Below are 14,019 nucleotides of genomic sequence, written 5' to 3'. Positions count from 1 at the left end.
ATGGTTGCCTTTTGTGCATCCCCTGCAGGGAGTTGGTCTGCAGGGAACCAGCCTGCAACCCAGGCATGTGCCCTGACTGGGAATTGAACCGCAATCCTCTGGTTCACAGGCCTGTGTGAAATGACTGGTTTTAATCTAATGAATTGGGTAAATGTTAGAGTTGGAATCCAGAAATTTGTTTTTTAAAACCAGCTTTGTTGAACACAATAAACTGAACACATCTAAAGAGCACAATTTGGTAAGTTTCGACATTTGAAAATACCCATAAAACCATCACCACCAAAATTCCCTACTGTTCCTTTGCACTCCCTTCCTCCTCTGCAAAACCACTGATACGTGTTCTGTCACTATAGTTTGTATTTTCTAGAATTTTATATAAATTGAATCATAATACTTTCCTTTTTGAACTTTTCTTCCCCCCCCCCCATATTAATACTGTATTTATTTGCTTTCCGTTTGTCAAACTCTGCCATCTGCTTTCCCTATGCTGCCTGAGGAGGTATAGGAAAAGGAACATAGAGGGCAGATGAGACTTGGGAGAACTATGGTAGCCAGAAAGGGCTTCTTAACATGGAAAAGAGGTTGGAAAAGGCTATGATTAGGCAAAAAAGCCCTATGGCCTCTGAGAGGGCAAAGCCCAGAATGGAATAGAACTATTGCTTCAGAGAAGAGTTCCTGGCACAAGCAATTATGAGGCTCCCAAACACAGTTCCCATCCCAGCCCCAGCCAGCCAGCCAGCCATTTTGGCAGCTTCCGTCCCAGTGAACGTGGCTGCTGTGTCACTGTCCTTTGAAATGGCATTGGTTTGTAATTATGGTTAGGGATAAGTGAGGTCAGGGGACATGAGGCTGCTAGGCTCATGAGGTTCGCTCTTACCTGTCAGTGTCTCAGGTTGTTTCAGCACTACTGTAAAAGGTGGCTGGCTCAGCAGCTGACCAGGAAGGTGGTGGAGATGACTTTGATGCGGAGTAGATTTTCAGGGAATGAGAGGCTGTGGCACGGAGAGCTGCTTTCAATGCGGAGAGCAGTCTTTTTTCACTCAGCATAATGATTTTGAGATTCACTGATGTTGCATGTATCAGTAGTTCATTGTTTTTATTGCTTAGTATAACCAATTTCTTACCTACTCACCTGTTGATAGACATTTGGACTGCTTCTAGTTTTTGGCTATTACAAATAAAGCTACTATGAACACTTGTGTACAAGTCTTCATATGGACTATATATATCCTCTTCTCTTGGGTAAATTCTTAGAAGTAATATGAGTGGGGTGGCTGGATCATATGGTAGGTAAATGTTTAACTTTAAAAAAAAACACCAAATTACTTTCCAAAGTGATTGTACTAATTTGTTTCTACTAGCTGTGTATGAGAATTTCGGTCTCTGTACATCCTAGCTGACACTTGGTTAGTAACCTTTTTAATTTTAGCCATTCTAATAGTCTTATATTATGCTATCTCATTAGGATTTTAATTTGCATTTTCCTAATGACCTATGATGTTGAATATGTTTTCATGAGCTTAATATTGTATGTATATGTTCTTTGATAAAAATGTGTTAATAAAATGTCTATTGCTCATTTTAAAAATTGAGTTGTTTGCGTTCTAAAGGTCGTGTTGGAGAGTTTTCTATGTATAAAATTTCTTTTAATATATGTAGTTGTGACTTTTTTTATTTTCATGTATCTTTTGAAGAAGCAGAAATTTATGAATTTCTGCACAAATTTCTGCTTTGATTTTGATGGGGATTGTATTAAATATATAGATAAATTGGGAGAAAAAGTGACATCTTAATATTATCCTTTGATTCATGAATAAAGTATCTCTGTCTTTAATTTCAGCAATATTTCATAGTTTTCAGGATATAAATATTTAACATCTTCTGTCAAATTTATCCCTAAGCCTATCATATTTTTGATGTAGCAAGTGATATCATTTTTAAAGACCCAACTTAAAATTTTTCATTAAAAAGTCAAGTTCAAAATACTGGTATTTTGTTGATTTTTTACATACTGATCTTATATCCTGCAACTTTTCCCACTAAGTTCTATTTTATTGGCATCCCATAAATTGTGATGTTTATATTTCTTTTCATTCAGGTCAAAATACCTTATAACTTCCTTTGGAGTGTTTTGATCCATGGGTTATTTAGAAGTGTTATTTACTTAACCCAAATATCTGTAGATTTTATGTTTTTTTTCCAAAATGTTTTTGTTATCAATTTCTAATTTTATTACACTGTGGCTTGAGAACATATTTGTTATGATTTGAATTCTTTTAAATTTATTAAGATTTGTTTTATGGACCCGAATATGGTTTATCTTGGTAAATGTTCTAGGTACACTCATGAATAATGTGAATTTTGCTGTTGTTGGATGAATGTTGTAAATGTCAAGTTTGTTGGCAGTACTGTTCATATCCTTGCTGATTTTCTGCTACTCCTCCATTATTTATACTGTTCTTATCATCCCCCCATTTTGTACCTACCAATTTGTACTTCTTTTTTTTTTTAAGATTTTATTTATTTATATTTAGAGAGGAAGGGAAGGAGAGAAGTATCAATGTATGGTTGCCTCTCATGAGTCCCCTGCTGGGAACTGGCCTGCAACCCAGACATGTGCCCTGATTGGGAATCGAACTGCGATCGTGTGGTTCGCAGGCCTGCACTCAATCCACTGAGCTATGCCAGCCAGGGCCAATTTGTACTTCTTAATCCCTGTACCTTTCACCCCATTCTCCAGCTTCCCCCTCCCAACTGTTAAACCTCCAAATGATCTCCATATCTATGATTCTGTTTCTTTTCTCCTTGTTTGATTAGTTTGTTGTTTGGATTCAGTTACTAATATTTGTGAGTTTACTGCCATTTTAATGTTCATTGCTTTAATCTTCTTTTTCTTAAATAAGTCCTTTTAACATTACATATTACAGTGGCTTCGTGATGCTAAATTCCTTTAGCTTTATCTTGTCTGGGAAGCACTTTATTTGTCCTTCCATTCCAAATGATAACTGTTAGATAGAGTAATCTAGGTTATAGGTCCTTGCTTTTCATAACTGTGAACACTTCTTTCCAGCCCCTTCTTGCCTGCACAGTTTGTTTTGAGAAATCAGTTGACAGTCTTATGGGAAATCCTCTATAGGTAACTATTGGCTTTTCTCTTGCTGCTTTTAAGATTCTGTCTTTACCTTTAACCATTTGCATTTTAATTATGATGTCTTTGTGTGGTCCTCTTTGGATCCAACTTGATTGGCACTCTCTGTGCTTCCTGAACTTGTATGTCTATTTCCTTCAACAAATTAGAAAAGGTTTCTCGTTAACTTTTCAAATACACTTCCAATTTCTTGCTGTTTCTCTTCTACTTCTGGCACCCCTATGATGCAAACATTGAACCTCTGGAAGTCCCAGGGGCTAATTATAATACCCTCAATTTTTGTATTCTTTTTTTCTTCTTGTTCTGATTAGTTTTTTGTTTCCTTAAGTTCCATATCATTGATTTGATTCTTGGCTTCATCCACCCTACTGTTGTTTCTCTGTAAACTGTTCCTTATTTTTCAGCTAGTGAATGCTTCATTTCTGACTGGATCTTGTTTATGCTGTTGAGGTCCTTACTAAGGTTCTTAAGCATCCTTATAACCAGTGTTTTGAACTGTGCATCTGATGGATTGCTTATCGCCATTTCATTTAGCCCTTTCTGTGGAGTTTTGATTTTTCATTTGGGCCATATTTATCCTCTCGTTTTGGCAGCCACCCCATGTTTGTTTCTTTGTATTAGGTAGACTCCGTGTCTTGGTAGTGTGGCCCAATATAGTAGGTATGCTGTAGGGTCCAGTGGCACCACCTCTCCTATCACCCAAGCTAGGTATTCAAGGTGCACCCTTTGTGTTGGCTGAGTACATCCTCCTCTTGTAGTTGAGCCTTGGTTGCAGTTGGCAGATTAATGGGAGGGATTTACCCGGGCCAGTCAACTGCAAGGATTGGCTCTGACCACTTACCACCAACTTCTACCCTCCCTGGTGGATCAGCTGTACACGGGCAGGGTGGTGGTGCTCTGAAATGGTCTGTAGCTGTCCACTGGGTGTGCTGTCCATGGGGTTTCCCAGGTGGTACAGGCCGAGGTCATCCCCCACCTGTATTTTTCCTGGGGCTGCTCTTCCTGAGCTATAAAACAGTATGAGAAGGCTGTTACTTGTGCTGGGCTTGGAGATTCCCAAGTAAAGCCAAGCTGTGAATCCAGGCTGGCTGCTGCTAATGCATTGCCTGGAGCTCACTGAAGCCAGCTGTTGCTTGTTTGATAGTATTTAGCAAGGTGTGAAATGTGAGCTGAGACAAACCATTCATATAGAAAAGCACTATAGGTGGGCCTGTAGATTGGGTTGGACAGAGTCTCTAGGGATCTCCAAGGCCAGTTTGTGTTAGCCAGGGTAATGGAGTCTCATATATGGCACCAGCCTACTGGCTCCATGCTCTCCATGGTGAGGGCTCAGAAAAGGGACAAATTATCTCTGCTCACCTTGATGCCAGACACTTCAACCTCTTCCAGTATGCCACTGGTGTCCTTCAAGTTGCCACCCTGGTACTGGAGCTCAGAGGGAGTGAGTCTGAGTAGGTGAGTCTGTAGGTCCTTTGAGAGGAACTACTTGAGGCTCCAGAAGTTTTTTCCACCAACTCAGTCCCCGCTGTTTTTTTAGCCAGAAGTTGTGGTGATTTATCTTCCTGGAACTGGACCCTGGGCTGGAGGGCCTGGTGTGGGGCTGGGTCTGCTTGCTTCTGAGATATCCCCCTGAAATTTCATCCACCACACATGGGTGAGAGACCAGCCCATTCCACATCTGCACTCCTCCTAACTAGTTTGGTGGATGTGGTTTCTTTAATTCTGTAGCTGTCAGACTTCTGTGCAGCTCCAATTCTAATGGTTCTGAATGATATGGTTCTATACTTTAGTTGTAATTTTGGGTATGCGAAGAGGCAAGCCATGTCTGCCTATGCCACCATCTTGACTAGAAGCTCCAAAGTTTCTTTTGGGAAATTAGCTGACAGTCATGGAAACTCCTTCGTAGGTAACTCTGTGCCTTTCTCTTGCTGCTTTTAAGATTATTTCTTTATCTTTAACTGTTAGCATTTTAATGATGACATGTGTTGGCGTGGTTCTCTTTGGGTCCATGTTGTTTGGGACTCTCTGTGCTTCCTGGACTTGTATATGTTTCCTTCACCAAATTAGAATTTTTTCATTATTTTTTCAAATAAGTTTTCAATTTTTTGCTGTTTCTCTTTTCCTTCTGGCACCCCTATCATTCAGATGTTGCTATGTTTAAAGATTTCCCAGAGGTGCTTAAGCCTACCCTAATTTTTTAAAATTCTTTTTTCTTCTGACTGTTCTAATTGAATCCTTTTTCTTTACTTGTGTTCCAAATTATTGATTTGATTCTTGGGTTTATTCCCTCTGTTGGTTTCCTGTAGATTTTTGTTTATTTCATTTAATGTAACATTTATTTTGGCCTGGGTCTTTTTTTATGCCATTGAAGTGTGCAATGAGTTCCTGAAGCATTCTGATAACCAGTGTTTTGATCCATTCATCTGATAAGTTGCATATCTCTATTTCATTTAGTTCTTTTTCTGGAGCTTTGGTCTGTTATTTCATTTGGGCCGTATTTTTTTGTCACCTCATTTTGGCAGCATCCTTGTATTTGCTTCTGTGTATTAGGTAGAGCTGCTTTGACTCCCTGTCTTAGTGAGCCTGTTAAGTTATATGGGATGAAGTCTTAGGTAATCACCTGAATTGGCAACCATGTCACCACTCTGTTGCTCTGTGCGAGTGACAGCTCACAGTGGGGAGAATGCTGCTGCCTGGCCTCTGGAGTTTTGCCGGGGAGGAAGCTCTCTCCCCACTCACACTTCACTACCTCTCCATATGGTACTGCTGCCCTTCCACTTGTTGCCCTGGTGCTGAATCCAATAAGGGGTGGGTCTGTATGAGTCCTCAGTCCACTGTGGGCTCTTTACGAAGACACAGTTCTTTTCTGCCCCAACCCCCACTTGTTTTTACAGCCAAAAGTTATGGGGACTTATCTTCCTGGTATTGGGATTCTGGGCTGGATGATCTGGACTGGGGCTGGTATCCTTTACTCTGGATGAGTCCCTCCCTTTTTTTACCTACTACACTTAAATGTAGGATCACCCATTCTTGTCTCTATGCCTCTGTGCATTTCTTTGCCTCTCCACATCTCCACTCCTCCTACCCTTCTGGATGAATGTGGCTTTTTTAAATCCTTGGTTGTCAGACTTCCATACAGCTCAATTTTCTCACAATTCTGGCTGAAATTTGTTTTGTAGTCTAGTATTTTTTGCTATAGCTGTGTGCAGAGGCAAGGTGTGTTTATCTACTCCTTCATCTTGACTAAAGTCCTCCATACTTTTAACCTATTTTTGTTGTTATATTTAAATACTTTTCTTGTAGATAAAAGTTTGTTCTTGCTTTTTTATCCAATTTGACAAATTTTGCCTTTTAATTTATACCATGTACAATTAATATGATTGATAATGGTTAGACTTTATTACTTTGCTATGTTTTTTGTCTTGTTTTCCTTTTCCTTATCTGACTTCTTTTGAATTAATGGAATATTTTTATGATCTCATCATATCTCCTTTGTAGGATTACTAGTTATAAATACTTTATTATTTAAGTGTAGTTATTTTTAAGGTTTATAGTACACATTTTTTAATTTATTGATTTTAGAGAGAGAGAGAAACATCAATTTGTTGTTTATTGGTTGATTCTTGTATGTGGCCTGACTGGGTATCATACCAGCAACCTTGATGTATCAGGACAGTGCTCTAACCAACTGAACAACTAGGTCATGGCTGTAGTATACATTTTTAACTTACCAGAACAGTTTACCTCTCATGATAGATAGTATGGCATTTCATGTAGAGTAAGAATGTATAATAGTGTACTTCTGTTTCTCTCCTTCATGCATTTTACTTGTCATAAATTCCACAATACATTGTTTTTATTTAGTCAATTATCTTTTTAAAGGTTTTAAATAGTAAGAAAAATTCTTACATATGTAATCTCATACTTAACCTTTTAGTGTTCTTTATTCCTTTGCATAGATCTCTATGGTATAATTTTCCTTTTGCCTGAAGAACTTCATTTAACATTTTTGTAGTGATTTGCTTTTGAAGAATTCTTTTACCTTGTATCTGAGAATCTATTTGCCTTCTTTTTCAAATGCTGCTTACTGTCTTCTTACTTGCATATAGTTCCAGTGAGAAATGTCATCTTTTCCTTGGTTCCCGTGTAGTTAATAAATTTCTTTTTCTCTGACTGCTTTTAAGATTCTCTTTATCACTAGTTTAATTTGATAATAATATGCTTTGGTGTAGTTTTATTCATGTGTCTTTTGCTTTTAACTAACAGATTAGTTGATCCTGGATATACAATTTTATAGTTGTCATGAAATTTGGAAAATTTTTGTCCATTATATCTTCAGGTATTTTTTTCTGTCCCCCTTTTCCCTTCTTTCAGAGACTTCAATTACTCATGTATTATATTGCTTGAGGTTGTCCTACAGCTAACTGATGATCTTCATTTTTTTTCTTATTCTATTTGGGAGTGTTTCTATTGCTACACTTTAAAGTTCATTTATCTTTTCTTCTGTATTGTCTATTCTGCCATTAATTCCATCTAGTATTTTTCATCTTAGACAATGCAGTTTTTACTTCCAAAACCTTTATTTGTCTTTATGTCTTCCATGATTCTGCTTGAGATAATATCTGTGTAGGTTCTGAGTTGTTTTCCATTGATTATCTCATTACTATGTGTCATGTGTTCCTGGCTTCTTATATGCCAGATCTTAGGTTGTCAGAATTTTATTGTTGGGTTTTGGATGCTTTTGTATCCTTACAAATCTTGAACTTTGTTCTAGACTGCAGTTAATTTTGTTACGTAGATCCAAAGCTCAGTCTAGAGGATTAAATTCTTTACTACTGAGGCAAGTACTTTACCTACTATCCATCTCATAAGTTACAAGGCTCTTTTTCAATCTAGCTGATGGGAACAGGCATTGTTCCCAACCAACCCTGGGCACTGTTCCATTTGATGTTTTCTGATGGTTCTTTGCTTTGGATAGTTTCCTCATATGTAGGTGCTGATCAGGACTCTGCTGAATATTTTAGGGGAACCCTTTACAGATTTCTTTCTGTGCAAGGGTTTTCTTTCTTTTTATACTGCTCTCTCTTCTCTGGAATTCTCTCCTAAAGTTTGGTTTCCCTAAACTGTCAGCTCAGAGTTTACCAGACTACCCTTTTGTTCCCCCCTTTCTATGCTGTGGCCTAGAAACATTCTCAAGGCAGTAAACTGGGGCAATCTCAGGCTCAGGGCTCAAGGCTCAGTGTATTTGTTTTCTGTTTTTTGGGACTCATTGCCCTTCACTGCCTGGTGTTCATTGTCTTGAAAACCATTGTTTCTTTCTTTTACCTGCTTTTAAAAAATTATTTTACATGAGAATGTAAATCTGGTCCTTGTAACTTGATCTTGATGCACAAATTCCAGCAATCTGGTTTTAACAAGCCCTCCAAGGAATTCTGATACATGTCAAAGTTTGAGAACCATATAGATATATAAGGTTAATGTTGATTATTTCACTAACACTATCAATCATGTACCATGAAGACAGGATTATGAGTCAGTAAATGTAATTTTTGGAGGAAAAACATTTTTGTAAGTAAATTCTCACATTCCTATGGTTTGCAGCATGGAAGATATATCAGACATTTCAATTAGTGTGAAACATTTCAAATATTTATACTGTTAGGATAGATGGAGATTGGGGCAAGGGGAGGAAGGCATTGTAAAATAACCTTATCAATGTTGCTATGGTACAAAATGGTTTTAGACATTTAGTTTTAACCTATCTAATGATTTCTTTAACTGTGAACCTTAATGTTAGATGTGAATACAAATCTTAGTAGAATTAGTGGCCTCGAGATACGTTCCCATTATACAATCACTCTGCTTTAAAGGATCCTAGAAAATAGATGACTAGTTCTTCTGGAAGTCAGGAAAGTGATTGCTATGAATCCTTTGAAGGGAACTAGTCAAGGAGTTGTTTTTCTTACTTTTAGAAAGTTTCCTGCCAGAAACTTTAGTTTTTTAAAGATTTTATTAATTTATTTTTAGACAGAGGAAAAGGGTAGGAGAAAGAGAGGAACAGAAACATCAATGTGTGGTTGCCTCTCGCATGTCCCCTACCGGGGACCTGGCCTGCATCCCAGGTGTATGCCCTGACTGGGAATCAAACCAGTGACCCCCTGGTTTACAGGCCAGTGCTCAATCCACTGAGCTACACCAGCCAGGTCTAGAAACTTTAAATAGTTTAGGACATGTATAAAATTTATGCCACCTTTATGAATCAAATAAAGCAGGAGAAATATTTTAAATTAGGAAAGTAGGTGAATGTTCAAGTCATGCAGACTTTATTCTCTCTCAAGTTAGCAGTGTTTACCAAAATTATTTTTTAAAAAACCCCTGACTCCCAGGAACCATAAGGGCATAGACTCAGATATATATTCTTTCCCAGAATATTAAATGGAATAACTTAAAAATTTTTATTGATTTTAGAGATAGTAAAGGAAACATCAATTAGTTGTTCCAGTTATTTACTGGTTGTTTCTTGTATGTGCCCTGACCGTGGATCAAATATACAACCTTGGCATATTGGGATGATGCTTTAATCAACTGAGCCACCTGACCAGGGCCCAGACTTTTTTTTTAAAAAGAAGACTTAAAAGGCACTGAAACTAAAGGCAGGTATTAACCTCATGGCAGAGGCTTTGAATGGCTGAGGTAATAGGTTGGGCAAAACCATCCAAAGACTTGGGGAATTCACATACAAGTCCCTTCTTGAGACAAAAAATGGATGAATAAGATTCTTTGTAGAATCAGATATTCTTTCACTATTGTAGATACATAATAATGTCCAGAGAATATGAATTTTAAACAAGATGAGTGATGAGTTAAGAGATTATGAGCTAAAAATGGATTTTATAGAGGTTTGGTGTGGGCTGGGTAATGAGGGCAAAAATTATACAATTGTACAACTAACAAGTGGACTAGAAACAGCTGGGTAATTCTTGTAGAGAACAAAGTGAATGACATGGAATAAATTGTTGAGAGGATTAAATGGGATGTAAGAATAACAGTTGGCAGGTAGTAAGTGCTCGATAACATTTGTTGCTATTAAATATTAGCATTATGAATAGAATACATACTCTCAAGTGCTTTGAAAAATTCAAAAAAGTGATATGATTTCCTTAAGAAGCTTGCATTCTAACAGGACATAAACAATCAGCAAAAATATTACAATATTAAATTTTAGGGACTGGAACATAAATATACACGAGTACAAGTGATTGAAAAGATCTCATTTTAAAAATCACATGAGTAAAACAATTCCTAATGTAGTGTGTTGTTTATGAGCACATGCTTTAGAGTTGTGACAATCTTATAACATCTTCCTCAAAGTTGTTAGGATTAAATGAAATGTAGGACTTGGTAGATGGTAAGTGATTAAACGATAGCATTTTATTCTACCTGGGGCTCAATTTTTTTATTTTTAAAAATAAGAAGGCATTATTAAGAATAATGGTTAAGGGTGTTGACATCATAAGAAAGGGGTTCTTAACCAAGTTCTGCTTATTATCTGTGAATCCTTGGGCAGGTTACTTAAACCTCTCTGACCCTGATTATCCTTATCTTTATAATAGAGACATTTTAGTTGGCCATTAACATCTCATTTTGTAACTTCCATTACACTTGATAAGTAGTACCTCTTAAACAGAAATGTAAAAATTATTCCATCTTCTTCCTCTTTTTCTTTTTGCTTAGGGTTTGGAAGCTGGGGGAGGAGATCAGAATTCTTTCCATCTATTTTAAGAGAAAACATGGATTAAGATTTGGAAGAAGTTATGAGGAAAGAAACTAATTTTATTCTGTTCTGAGAAACTTAGTCAATTTGACAATACCCTTAGAATCAGGTGAACATTGTTTTTAAAAAATTCTATATAAAACTCAAAATAGACATAAATACAATTTTTTTTCCTCTTGCAAGCTTCCAAAATGCAATTTTAAGTTATTCAGCTGCTAAGCAACTCTTTGCATGTGTCTCCAGTACAAAGGCAGGTTCTGGTCAAGGAGGACAGTATTTAATTGCATAAGTTAAATTCTAGGAAAATCTCTAAGTTATTACAAAATTAAATATGTACTACTTTCCTTCAACCCAGAAATTAATAAACATTTATATTATATTGCTGAAACAGTTTATGAGTACAGAAAACAAATTGCTTTCCCTTTGCATTTCCTTGGCATTCTTTAAACGTTGTATAATTAATTACATTGAATTTTTGGAAATTAAAGAAAAGGTAGGCCAAAGTCACTGTAGAATGCAAAATACATTTTCTTTACACACCTGAATAAATTAGATTTTGTTCTTGACTGCCCAGTCATTAGTGAGAAATGACAGTTTCTGAAGGGTAGTTCTACCAAATGAAGCTTTATTCAACAATACAAAACTGCTTAATCTTTTTGAAACTTTGCAGATTTAAAAAAAAATTTATTGGTTTATTTTTAGAGAGGAAGTGAGTGAGAATGAGAGGGAGAGAAACATCAGTGTGATTGCCTCTTGTGCTCTCCCAACTGAGGAACCTAGATTGCAACCCAGGCATGTGCTCTGACTAGGAATCCAACCAGTCATTCCTTTGGTTCACTGCCCAGCACTCAATCCACAGAGCCACACAAGCCAGGGTCAGATTTTTCTTATTCATTCCCATTCTGCAGAATGCATCAGTTGGAATAAGCAACGACAGAACCCCTAGGATGGCACTATTAGGAAAAAAGACTGAATCTTTATCCTGGCATTGGATCTAATTTCTGTCTTAATTTATCATTGTGAATTTATAAAATGCAGCAAAGTAAAAGAAAAACTGGAATACCTGGGCTAGTGATCAGTGAGGGAAAGAAACAAAGGGAGATTTAAGTATTTCCTTTTTAAAAAAATTGATGTTTTCCATTTTCTCCATTACAAACAATGCTGTAATGAATACTGAATTTCTTAGAAGTGCCACATAGCAAACTTAAGGGGAATTTTTGTTTCCACAAATTCCTGGAAGTGGAATTTTTGGATCAAAGGGTATGCATGTTTCACAATTTGACAGATCAGTTGAATAAATTATCTTACATGCATACAATGGAATGCAGCCCTTAAAAAGAATGAGTTAAATCTGTAAATACTGATATTTTTAAATGTCCACAGTATATTATTAAACTGAAAAAGTTGCTTCACACTATAAAATCCCATTAACATTTACATAGATATGTTATTGTTTCAGAGAGGAAGACCTGGAATATAAAAAATTGGTTAACTCATTAATCAAATTCAAAAATTACTTTTCACATTATGTAAATAATGCATGGATAAATTTATCAGGTAAAAATAAATTAATACAGATGCATAAACACCTGTACTAAAATACTCAAAAAAGTTTTATTCATAAAAGTCCGTAACTTTAGCCCTGGGTGGTATAGCTCAGTGAATTGAGCTCAGGCTGTGAACCAAAGGGTCACAGTTCGATTCTCAGTCAGGGCATGTGCCTAGGTTTTGGGCCAGGTCCCGAGTGGGAGCCATGTGAGAGGCAACCACACACTGATGTTTCTCTACCTCTCTTTCTCCTTCCCTTCCCTTCTAAAAAAAATATTAAAAACAAAGTCCAGCCCTGGCTGGTGTAGCTCAGTGGATTGAGCGCAAGCCTGCGAACCAGATGATAGCGGTTTCGATTCCCAGTCAGGGCACATGCCTGGATTGCAGGCCAGTTCCCAGCAGGGGACACATGAGAAGCAACCATACATTGGTATCTCTCTCCCTCTCTCCTTCCCTTCCCCTCCAAAGATAAATAAATAAATATAAAAAAAATTAAAAAACAAAAGTCCATAACTTTAGACAACCCAAAGTTTATCAATTAGTGAATGAATTTTAAAAATTGGTACATCCACACAATAGAATACTACTCAGCAATAGAAAAGAACTATTGATAAATAATATAACATGGATTAATCTGTCATTATGTTAGGAGAAAGACGCCATGGCCAAATACTACATACCATATGATTTTATTTATACAAAATGTTGGAAAGGGCAAAGCTATAACAGCAGATCAATGGCAGGCCAGGAGCTGGAGGTGTGGATAATTACAAAGGAGCATGAATTTTTTAGGGTAATAGATATGATTGATATGATTATGGCATTGGCTATATACATGTTAAAATTTATCAAATTGCACGTTGAAAACTGCTAAATTTTATTGCATGTAAATTTTATTTCAATAAAGTCAATTTTTTAAAGTACAGATAAAGCTGTTTTTTGACTACCACTCCCAAAGCAGGTTCCTTCACTCCCCAGGATCAACCCCTCCTCTCTCCACACAGGTTAAACAGGTTACCACCATCACACACTTGGTAAAATCTACACTTTTATATCACTTTACAGCACTGTCATTATTTGGCTTTTTCCACTAACTGTATCTTGGAATTCTTTTCATTTGCATTTATAGTTCTACATCATTCTAACTCCTGATAGTATTCCACAGTATGGCTACACCATAGATTACTGAGCTATCTCTCTGTCATTCAACCACATTTGAATTCATGGTATGCCAAGTCCAAGGAATATAATGGAATATAAAAATGGACTACAGTCCTGCCTTCTTAGTGTTTTTCACACAAGTGGGAAAAAGGAATGTAGTCAATAGTAATATTAGAAGTGAAGAGCAGTTTTTGAGCCGGAGTCACTTAGTCAACACATTTTTTTCTAAGGGAGTTAAATTTGAAACATCTTTAGAGTGGGAGGGCATCCAAAAATGCAGTAACACTGTAGGCCTATGTGGGAAGTGGCGAATAAGGAACTTGCTTTTCCATACACTTTTTTTTTTTTACAAGATGTATGCCTTATTTTGTAATCACAAAAACATTAA

At 36.8% G+C, this 14,019-nt stretch overlaps 1 pseudogene; it reads right to left on the bottom strand.

Moving 5' to 3' along the window:
- Positions 1-112: 112 nt before the first annotated feature.
- Positions 113-1,433, bottom strand: LOC118983625 (ATP synthase F(0) complex subunit C2, mitochondrial-like; annotated as a pseudogene).
- Positions 1,434-14,019: the final 12,586 nt, after the last annotated feature.

Source organism: Sturnira hondurensis, unplaced genomic scaffold (assembly GCF_014824575.4).
Source record: "Sturnira hondurensis isolate 20B ecotype Veracruz unplaced genomic scaffold, ASM1482457v3 Scaffold0002840, whole genome shotgun sequence".
NCBI lineage: Eukaryota > Metazoa > Chordata > Mammalia > Chiroptera > Phyllostomidae > Sturnira > Sturnira hondurensis.
This window is presented reverse-complemented; position numbering and strand designations above follow the sequence as displayed.